We start from the raw sequence: 9536 nt of genomic DNA on the forward strand, positions 1-9536 counted from the left end.
AATGCCATTTAGGTTAATGTATCTGATCTTGAATATATTATGTCATTCTATAATCTTCAATTTTTGTAGAGAAAGTTTATGTCTCAACTTCCTTTGGCTCGGATGTGAGCCATGTGTTTACCAATGACTACTTATTTGACATTGTAGAATACAAAAACTGGTATATAAGAATTAGTCTTTGTTTTTATTTTTGTACATATTTTGTTGTGATTTTTTTGATTTGTTAGTTTTATGTAATAACATTTTGAAGGCTAAATTATCCTAATTAGAATAAGGTATATTTTGTTTTTATTTATGTACATGTCAGGGAATTGTTTTATTATCCTAATAAGAATAAGGTTGTTATCAAGCATGAGAATTGACAACATAATAGTTTGAAGGCTAAATTACTTTTGGAATCAAATGATTCGATACATATTAAGGATCATGGGCTTAAGCCTATGGTCTTTTCTTCTTTTCCTTTTTAATCCAAGTCCATAACGCATACCCATTTAACCCAACACTAGCCCGACTCATAATAACTCATGTTTTCATTTTATTAACCGAAACTAGAAAACGGGATGTTACAAATGTATATGGGGATTAATCATTTTCCGGTAAGGTAATACTTTATACTCTAATTGCCAACAATGTTGTATGATTTTCCGGTAAGGTTATTTCATTTTTTGGTAAGGTTTTCCAGTAAGGTTTTATATTTATTTTAATTGTTATATGAGTTTGTTATAATCTCTTTAGGTTGTATATCAAAATCCAAGATTGAATTGATATGTTGAAATTACTACGGTTTTCCGGTAAGATTTTATATTTATTTTAATTCTTATATGATTTTTTTTATAAAATCTTTAGGTTGTATATCAAAATCCAAGTTTGAATTGATATGTTAAAGTTATTACGGTTTTCTGGTAACGTTTTATTTCATACTTTAATGTCCGATTATCATATTATTCCTTATTTCATTTACAATTATTTTTGTTTTCCGTTTTTGTTTGTATTAATATTAATTATTGATTTTCTTATAATCTCCTTAGGTTCTATATCAAAATCAAAGATACAATGGAGATTTTCCCTATTTCGTATTCCAATAACGCGATTCAATTTTTCCGGTTATAAATTAGAACCAATTTTACATTTGTTCACATAATTCAAATCTTCCATAATTGGTAATTTATATATTATGTGATATCAATATTAATATTTAATTTTATCATTTCAGTTTATTGTCCCCAACTTGATATAGTTAATTTCATGGATTGAGGATTTGTTGATAAGATGTCTTATTTTTTGTTTAATATTGATGTATATTTTTGTTATTATTCATGTATTTATGTATTTTTCACAATGTAACATCTCAAAATTTCAAATAATAATATTTTATATTATTTCTTATGATAAACGAGTTTACTTGAATTGACAAAGAAATAATAAAATATTAAAGAGAAGATAAGTAGGCTAATTAAAGGGAATTAAGCATGGACCAAAAAGGAAAGATGGGCTTTAGGTCCATGGGATTAAGGGAGTATAAATACCCCCTTAAACCCTAAATCTTTCCATTTCCGTCCATCTTATCCATATTATTCCTTTCACACTCAAAACACACACACATAAACACTCCATTTACGGCCGCCGGGAGGGAGCGAGGTCCGAGAGCAAACGAGCCAATATCTTTTGATTTGTCTTCGTTATTCAAGCAAGATACACAATTCAAGTTCATAACCAAGCTAACCGTTAGCTAACAAACACATAGAGGTATGTTTTTAATCTTAAAGGTTATGTTCTTATGAACCAATGATCGTGAGACTTAAACATAGAATAGATCGAGCCTAGATAAATCATAAAGTAGCAAACTTGGTGCTTAAATGGACATAATGGGCTAACGGATAGATACGGTTCATCAAGAAACCCCTAGATATAGCTTAAAGAACATTTTCGTGATTAAAGGTTCAAGCTTTACGAATAAAACGGGTTAGGCCTTGAAGCCGTGGGGTTAACGGGTGTTAAAAGGTTAGGAGCAGGGGTGTTAGATGATTAAAAGAGCGATTTTGAACCGTTAACCGTTAATAGAGCCTAAAACGGATTTAAAGATGGGAAGATTCTGAGCTGAAAGCATCATACAAGGGTAGAGGTGCACAAACCGGTTTTTTTAAAAAAACCGGTTCGGTTATTAACCGGACCGGTTTTTTTTTGCCCTGAAAAAAACCGGTTCGGTTAATAACCGGACCGGTTAATAACCGGTTTTTTGCTGTCAAAACCCTAACCGGTCTAACCGGTTAGGACCGGTTTAGAAACCGGTTAGAACCGGTTAATAAACCGGTTTTTTTATTAACCGGTTTTTTTTATTAACCGGTTTTTTTTATTAACCGGCTTTTTTTTTTTTTTTTTTTTTTTTAAATTTCGCGGTTTCAAATACGAATATTTGTTTTTTATATTTTGTACTTAATGAAGACCATTATTTTTTCACAGTATAAACAAACCGGTAACTACAAGGCAAAACGGTAACTACAAGGCAAAACGGACTGACCGAAGCCATTCTTTGCTTTCGTTGTTAGGGTTCTTTGCTTGGAAGATGAGTATGAGTGTGTGTTGGTGAATGTGTTTTCAACAAACCAAAGATTAAAAACACATAACTTTCATTTATAGTTTTTACATTAAAAATACAAACATTAAATCGTTATCGCATATTCGTAACTCAAAAATACAAACATTAAATCATTAACACTGAAGAAATCTCTGCCAAGAACTGTTGTTCATGATTTAACTCAAAAATACAAACATTAAATCGTGAACTAGCAGATGCTCCTGTTGTTCCCAATCGCAGTTTGTTCATGATTTGCCTCCATGTTTGCTGTTTCTTTAACTAAATTAGAAAAATCCAAATCAACAAGTAAATAAGAGCACATATTAGGAAAAAGAATGCTTAGACACGATTACATGAACAACTTGCTGTTTCTTACTCATGATTTGCCTCCATGTTTGCTGTTTCTTTAACTAATTTTCTTCGCTACCCGATCCCGAGCTATTTCTTAGGTAATCGTCGTACGCGGCTTCTTCATCGGTCATTGGTTGAGTGTGTCCTTCATTGACCTCGTCTTCATACAAGCCCGCTTCATACTCCATTTCCCCCTCGAGTGAGCGTTGATGTTGTGCCCTATCTAAAGAGTCCAAGTAATCCTTGTAGCAAATCGACATCTCTATAGCTGGTGCAGTGAGTCGAGTCCTCCTAATCGATATAACCCTGCCAGAAACAGAAAAAGAAGACTCCGAAGCTACCGTGGAAGCTTGGACCGTTAGTAAATCTTTGGCCATGGCGGTGAGGATCGGAAACTCATCCTCCTTACCTCTCCACCAAGCCAGCAAATCAAGACTTCTAAATTCATCCGGAGTCATGTGTTTCACAAAGTTGGTACCACCATACCTTCCAAGTTCACTGCTTGGGGTGTTTACCTTTTGACGTTTACCGGCGTCTTCCCAAATCATGTAGTACATCCCCATTTCAAGGTCGGTTTGGGATTGGGATTGGGCAACAGCTCTTAACGAGTCATGAATTTGGGAAGACGACCCGTATTTTGTAAGGTAGACATCATACATGTTTGACAAGGTGGTGTTGAAAGCATTCTTTAAAGTTTGGCTATAATAGGGGTTTTGATCGTCGTTTAACCCTAGCTCATCACAAATTTTTTCTATTAAAGCTTCAACACCACCAACATTGATGCAAAGGTTTAACGCAGCAGCACATGTCAAAACAGCGGGTAGTTCTTGAAAATATTTTCTAAATTTTTCTTTCATTTTTACACCCATATCAAAATAAGGTGCACCCCTACAATGAAGTTCACTCAACTTTGTGCACATGACAGCAATTTTTTAGTAAAGCAATGGGGCTTGTTGGATAGTAAACCCCGGATAAACTAGTTGTGCAAGATTTAAAAATTTGAAGGACCTCCGTAACGATCTCAATCAATAACCAGTTTCTAGGATCGTACGGTGCACATTTACCCCTACTTGACAAAATTTGATGAAACGCAATTAATGATTCTTTTTGTTGGATGGCTTTCTCAAACATATTACAAGTCGAGTTCCATCTTGTTGGACAATCCCAATTTGGCCCCAACCATTGACAATTAGCTTCTACACAAAATTTTTTGTATCTTGAAAATGTTTTATTGTTGCTAAAAACATCTCGTAACATTCTTTTAAAATTGTTTCTTTGCGTTTCGATCACGTTTAACCCATCTTGCACGGCCAAGTTGATAATATGTGCAATGCATCGGCTATGAAAAAACGCTCCATCACAAATAGGTTTATACTTTAATTTTAAATGGCCAACCGCGGCCGTATTGTTGGACGCGTTATCAAACGAAATTGAAAAGATTTTATGTTCAATCTTGTATTGTCGAATGACTTTATCCAAGATTTGAAAAATATTTCTACCCGTGTGCGGGTAATCAAACAATTGAAACGCAACGGTTCGTTTCATCATTTGCCACGACTCGGGGTCAACCCAATGAGCCGTCACACAAATGTATGAGTCAGGCGAACCATGAGGTACCGACCACACATCCGTTGTTAAGTTTACACCAGTTTGTAAGTTTGAAAAGTATGAAATTAGTTCGGATTTAGCGTTTTTCCATGCTTTAAGACAATCTCTTCTAAGGGTCGAACGACTTACGTGTTGGTAGCGTGGTTGAACATAGTTTTGCATCATCTCCGTGAATTGAGGGTTGTCAAAGTGGTTGAAAGGAAGTGTTTGTTGAATCACAAAGTTTGAAAACTGTTGACGTACCGCTTCAACGTCGTACGTAAACACCGCTCCTTGATTCGTCATCTCCGGCTGCGAACTACTTCCCGATTCGTCCTTCAAGGCCTTGCAAAAGGGCCTTTGTACATGCGCTTTTAAAGTGGAGTTTGCATCTTTGCCATAAAACTTCAAACAATGTTTGCATCGAGCTTTTTGGCTACCGTTAGACATTTCGCATAGGTCGAAATGTTGCCAAACATCATGGTTTCGTTTCGTGGGGATGACCCGAACGACCGTTTCTCCCGTGTTCGAGGCACCCATGTTGACGGATGAAGCAGCACTTTGGGAGGCCATGATAATCGACTACGAAATAAGAGTGGTATACTCGAGTATGAAATAAACGACTACGAAATAAGAGCGTATGGAGTGGTAATGTGGTATAATTGAGCGTGAGATAACAAAATAATCGCGTATGAAATAAACGTTTAGAGCGTTTGGAGTTGTATAATCGAGTGTGATCTAACCAATACCCAACCTAAACTATATATAGATGTTTGTGGGGGTAAAATGTTAAAAAAAAAAAAAACGGTCCAAAAACAAAAAAAACGGGCATATAGCCGTTATAAACCGGTTTTTTTATAAACCGGTTAACCGGTTTTTCCATAACCGGTTAATAAAAAAAACCGGTTTTTCCATTAACCGGTTCGTTAACCGGTTTTGGATCTAGAACTCGTAACCGAAAGACGAACCGGCGGTTTCTAAACCGGTCAAACCGGTTTTTAAAAAACCGGTTTTCGTAAAAACCGGTTTCCGGTTTAAACCGGTAAACCGGTTCCCCAACCGGTTTTTTTGGCCATCTCTATACAAGGGTTCCCGGTCAACACGAGAACCCGGTCAATAGGAGATCTCGGCTACTGAGTTCTCGACCATTAGTTTTCGGCCACTGAGTTCTCGGCCATTAGTTTTCGGCCACTGAGTTCTCGGTCACCAAAGATTTCGGTCTAACAGGAGTTCTCGGTCAGACCATAGTTCTCGGCCAGGACGGGTTCTCGGTCATGAGCTGGGTTCTCTGCCAAGAGTTCTCGGCTGGCCAGTTCTCAGTTGGGTTTTGGGCCAGTTGGGCCAAGATAGTGGACAGTTGGGCCTGAATTAACTAAGTCCACCAATGCTAAGCCCATATCTAATTTAAAATGAGCTAGCCCATTATCTTAAGTTTAACAACAATCCCAACTTAGAAAATGCATTTGGGTAACTAAATACCAACTTAATTAATTATGCGGTTAATTAACGAATATATATATATATATATATAACAGTTAGCCGTGCACAATTAAAGAAGGGAATAACGATTAAGGGCGAACGCAACAGGATCCAGGTGAGTTTCTAGCCCCATTTCCTTGTTATGTTTTTGGGGCTGTGTGCATACTCGATATGATTGTTAATACACTTATCCTAAGTGATAAGTGTGTGCCTTAAGTGATTATGTGAAAGAAATAAATGATTGTTTGTCGGTACGTGAACGATTTTCGGATATATTGCACGTACGGTCAAGTTGTAATGCTATGTATAATGTAAGTATGATATGTATGCATATATGTATGAATGTAAAATGATGTATGGTTTTATGGTAACGAAGAGGGAACCGGGCCCTAATAATACTCGAGGAAAGAGGGAATCGAACCCTAATAATATTCGAGAAAGAGGGAACCGAACCTTACTAATATTCGAGGAAAGAGAGAACCGGGCCCTAATAATACTCGAGGTAAGAGGGAACCGAACCCTTACAATATTCGAGGAAAGAGGGAACCGAACCCTATAATATTCGAGGAAAGAGAGAACCGGGCCCTAATAATACTCGAGGAAGTAGGACGTAATGCTCTTTATAATGTAAGATATGAAGGTAAGTAAGTATGAATGAAAGTATGAAAGTATGAATGAAAGTATGTAAGTATGAATGTGTTGTAATTTGTATGATTATCTAGAACTCACTCAGTGTAGTTGACTTTTAGTATGCACGCAGGTGAGTAGGATGAGGCAGCTCGCTTGAGGGTAACACTTGGCATTGAATAAGAGGCTGGCATCGGAAGACTCAAGACGTTTTATGTTTAACTACTTAGTTTTGAAAGACAAGTTGTTTGTTTAAGACAAGTTTTGAATTGTTATGAAATGTTTTATGAAAGTTTTTATATTCCGTGAATGTTTTTTTATTAACTCTGATGAATGAAACTATGTTAATGTGTAAATCCAACGTCCAAATGTGAGGTACCAGTAACGGGGCCTTACACACAATGCATGTAATTCAATTGATTTTTATATAATCAATCTTATATAATTGTTGGTCAAAGTCCATTTAATATATTTCAATCATCTTGATTCATTTGAAATTTAATATCATATCCAATTAAATCACCAATGTCAACGCAATTTAAAACATTATTATACTTTCCAATATTACCGTACTTTACATTTTAAAATAATACACATTTAATATGACATTTTAGAAACCGATTTTCACCATTCAAATTCGGATTCTCACCATTTATATGAAGTTTACAAAAATGTGTTATATAGTTTGACTTTCACCAGTTATTCAAAAACCGAAATTTAATGACTTCGGCCATTTCATAATTTTTCAATATTCATGCCTTAAATAAAAATAAATATTTTTAATAAGCATTTCAAAATATTTCAAGTTATTATGATTTTAATGTCAATTTCTATTGAATCTATTAATATATTTATTCATAAATGTTAAAAATATTAAATATATATATATATATATAACTAAAGGTGGGCATATAAACCGGTTAACCAAACCAAACCGAAAACTGAACTTAAACCAAACCTGTTTGAACCCGATTTTATGAAAACCGATTTTGAGCAGTTGTAAACCACCGGGTTACGACCGGTTTGGAGTTTTTTAGCTGTAATCGGGTTGAACCCGATAGGTTGTAACCGGTTTAAAAAACCGGGTTGACCCGGTTATAAACCGATTTAAAGCCGTAAATTAGTGATGCTGAGTGTTGGCCTGCTGGGCTATTTAATTGCACTCAATGTTTGTTCTATCATTTTCAATGTAATCTTTTAATTACTTAAAGTCAACAACATTCCTTCTCATCTATATTCGTACCATATTTAGCATAGTATTTATCATTGATTATAGGCTATAATATTTTAAACATTTCTTATCATCTATTCAAGTTATAGCCATTAGAAGATCTTTTATCAATTACTAATAACTAATTTATCCGTTGAAACCAATTTAGAAATTCAGAATTTGGAGTAATTTATTCGTTGAATATCAATGTTATTTCTAATATAGCCGTTAGCAATTATCCAACGGGTTTTATGGTGTAATCACTTATGTTTTTTTCACTTTTTACCCTTTAACCGCTATTATAAATTGATGGTAATTGTCTTGGTTAGTCACAAAGCAAGTCACAAGTCTAAAACACTCTTAATTATAAAACCCGCTCTAGCTATACTACCTCCATACCCTCAAAAATGGCCCCCAAACGACCCCAATAACCTAACGGCCTCGCCGTACAAGAAGTTGTTGCCACAAACCGAAACAAAGAAATACGGATCAACTACGATATGTGTATGATGACCGATAAATCGTTCCGTGCTCGGTGCAAAAAGTGTGGAGATTTTTTAAAATCCGATTCAAAATCAACGTTAGAAAATCATTCAACGAAATCATGCAACGCGTTGAAAAACACTCCAGCTCAAGGTCAAGCGTCAATAGCCAAAGATGGAAATATTTGGAACTTTGACGTTCATATGGTGACAGATCGGTTTGCAAAGTTCGTGATTCAAGAGGGTTTGTCGTTCGACCACTTCAACAACCCCCCTTTGACAAAGACAATCCAAGAAACTCTCCAACCGCTTTACAAACACGTAAGTCAGTCGACACTCAGACGTCGTCGTTAAGTTTATGGAAAGACGCAAAAAAGAATTAATTAAAGGTTTTGAAAATTTACAAACGGGTGTGAACTTAACCACCGATGTTTAGTCGGCTCCACATGGTTTGCCGGAATCATACGCTTGCGTTACCGCTCATTGGGTGAATCTCAAAACGTGGCAAATGAAGAAGCGTACGATCGCTTTTGAAATGTTTGAATACCCGCACACCGGAGATAACTTATTTCATATTTTGGATTATTTGATATCATTATATAAATTACAAGATTAAATATTTTCAATCTTGTTTGATAACGCCTCAAACAACACAAAAGCGGTGGATAAATTGAAATTAAAATATCAACCGATTTGTGACGGTGTTTTTTACCATACGCGATGTGTTGCGCATATTGTTAATTTGGTTGTTCAAGACGGGCTAAAGACACTCAATGTTGTTGCATTAACCAATGCTTTTCTAACAATGCTAAGTGACATTTTTAAAAGAAATAGATCTCGATACATAAATTATCAAAAATTTTGTGAACAAATCAAACCGGTTTCTTTAGGTCCGAATTGGGATATGCCTACACGTTGGAATTCAACATTTAACATGTTCGAAAGCGGTTTAAAACAAAGGCAAACATCAGAAATGTTTCATGAAAATCTTATTGCAAACCATAAGGTTAAATCCCGAAACTCGTTTTCGGATTTGCAATGGTCACATATTAAAGATTTAACCGAATTACTTGTTTTTAAAACGCAACCACAAAAATATCGAGGGTTTATTATCCAACGACTAGTTTAGTACTTTATTAGCTATATCTAATGAGTGATCAATTAGAAAAATTTGAAATCAAAGGTTCATTTTTTAGCGATACGATAAATCCAATGAAAATGAAAT

Source organism: Bidens hawaiensis, unplaced genomic scaffold (assembly GCF_021521415.1).
Source record: "Bidens hawaiensis isolate Kalapana, Puna unplaced genomic scaffold, B.hawaiensis_p1.1 tig00000237_1, whole genome shotgun sequence".
NCBI lineage: Eukaryota > Viridiplantae > Streptophyta > Magnoliopsida > Asterales > Asteraceae > Bidens > Bidens hawaiensis.